Source organism: Megalopta genalis, unplaced genomic scaffold (genome assembly GCF_051020955.1).
Source record: "Megalopta genalis isolate 19385.01 unplaced genomic scaffold, iyMegGena1_principal scaffold0068, whole genome shotgun sequence".
Classification (NCBI taxonomy): Eukaryota; Metazoa; Arthropoda; class Insecta; order Hymenoptera; family Halictidae; genus Megalopta; species Megalopta genalis.
The window spans coordinates 547,501-550,000 of NW_027476137.1; the positions used below are offsets into that span (position 1 = coordinate 547,501).

The 2,500-nt window shown below is 57.8% G+C and overlaps 1 pseudogene; it reads right to left on the minus strand.

Moving 5' to 3' along the window:
- Positions 1–2,500, minus strand: part of LOC143261751 (large subunit ribosomal RNA) — a 7,196-nt pseudogene that overhangs the window by 2,326 nt on the left and 2,370 nt on the right.

Below are 2,500 nucleotides of genomic sequence, written 5' to 3' on the forward strand. Positions count from 1 at the left end.
GAGTAACCTCCTAGGGAGCCCAAGATCCAGGAGGTAGTCAGCGGATCTGGACGACCACACTCCCCGCCAGGAGAGTGTGCACGAGGAGAAGGAGATATCACTCGGAGAAATGCGTGCATTGTCCGCTAGTTGGCGAACAATATCAGCATTCTCCGAGTAATACCTCCTCTTTCTCTCGTGATGGTCGTCCAAGGATGTTGCTCCGCTGACCACCTGCGCGTCTATCACGCTGATGTTGCCGCACCTTGTAGCGACCAGGTCAGGTTTCCTCAGTCCACACGATGTGTGGAACCGAGGCTCTACGGCAACGGTCCACCCCGCGTCGCGGAGACCAGAGGCTAACACCGCACACACGGCATCATGTCGCTTAATGCGACCGCCGTGTGTACGGTGGCATGCCTGAATGACATGGGCGGACGTCTCGGTTGCCCGACAGCCCGCCCGACACTGCAGCTCTCTGGTCTCGCGACGGATACCACGTGACGTGCGTATCCGCGTGGGTAGACTGTTAACCCGGACGTGATGATATTGGACATAGTCCCGTCCGGGTATGCCGTAGGATCCCGCATCGATCCACCAGTTGGAAAGGTTGGACCTCCCACACTCACGTAGCTCGTTACCATCCACCGACCGGAACAGGCGGTTAGCCCACCACTCCTCTCTCAGCTCCTTGGAGGACAGCATAATGCCGTCCCTCACAAGGGCCCGCTGGGCCCAGCTGAGTCGTTTATCGACCCAGCTGGACCCGGCAATAGCTTTCACTGCTGGAGAGGAGGAGGCCGCCAGATTTTCTAGGCGCGTACACATAAGTCCCGGTACGGTGGTGGTAAAGGATGGGATGCCGAGGCCTCCCATCCTGCACGGAGTGTGGAAGTATCCAACGGCGGTATCGTGCGGGAGCCGCAGCCACCTACGGAGGGCCACGCGAACTTGCCTGTCGAGGGCCCTAAGTTTCCCTAGGGTTGTCCCCGACAGAACAAGCGCATGGTAGAACCGCGGGATAAGGAACGATCTAAGTATCTTGAGCCGCTGTTGCGGCTTCAAGGGGGCTCTCGTTAGTCTCTCCATCTCGGTGTTAAGTACACTGCCGGCTCGCTTCAGTCCTACAGGCCTGAAATCGACCCCCAAGTACCGCCATTGCTCGGATGGCGAGAGTTGTTTAATCTCCTCGCCACCGGCAAGACGATACTGGGGATCGACCAGGACCTTGTATTTCTTCTGCTTACCGGCAGGCACGATGGAGAGACTCACGCATTTGCGTGCATTGAACGAGAGCCCCTGTTCCTTAGCCCGGGCCTCAACCTCACGTAGGGCTGCGGTCATACCCAACCTGGTCGACGAGACGAGGACTATATCGTCGGCGTATGCAAACGCATTTACCCGACAGCCCTCGATCTCGTAACCGACGTCGCTAGGTACCGATCTTAGTACCTCATCAACGACGAGGCAAAACAGGAGTGTGGAGAGGGGATCCCCCTGCCTCACACCCCTGCTTACGTGGAAGGGCTCCGAACGAGCGCCGTCAACCTCAAACACCGTGGTGCTATTCGCATATAGCCGGGTGGTGTAGCTAACCAATCCCTCCGGCAGACCGGTTCGTCCCAACACGGAGGATATAGCGTGATGGCTCACCGCATCGAACGCCTTGGCGACGTCTAATGAGACCACATGGATCTCTCTTAGACGTCTCCGCGCGTCTTCGAGCAGCGAAGCCAGCACAGCTATATTCTCCGCGCACCCATCATCTAAGCATCGCTGCCTAACGTCCACAAGCCTGGCCGCACGGAGACGTTTGGCCAGGATCTTGTGGAGATGGCGAACGATGACCGATGCGATGCTTAGTGGGCGGAAGTCATTTGGGTCAGAAGACCCATCCTTCTTGGGAACGAACACGGTCCGGCTAATTAACATTTCCGGAGGGAAACCACCCGATGCGAGCACGGCGTTGAAGAAGACGGCTTTGCTTAAGAGAGTCATAGTTACTCCCGCCGTTTACCCGCGCTTTTTTGAATTTCTTCACGTTGACATTCAGAGCACTGGGCAGAAATCACATTGCGTCAACACCCGTGGGGGCCATCGCAATGCTTTGTTTTAATTAGACAGTCGGATTCCCCTAGTCCGTGCCAGTTCTGAGCTGAGCGTTGAATGGCGGCCGAAGAGGACGACCGCACCGATGGGAAACGCCACGGAAGCCTCGCAGCAAGGAAGATCCGCGGGAGGCCAAGGCACGGGACCGAGCTCGGATCCCAGCCACGAGAGCCGTTCACCTCGCCCAGGCCCGGCACGTCAGCCAGACCCGCTTCCCGACCAAGCCCGACACGCCCCGCTCCTCAAAGCCAATCCTTATCCCGAAGTTACGGATCCAATTTGCCGACTTCCCTTACCTACATTAATCTATCGACTAGAGGCTCTTTACCTTGGAGACCTGCTGCGGATATGGGTACGAACCGGCGCGACACCTCCACGTGGCCCTCTCCTGGATTTTCAAGGTCCGAGGGGA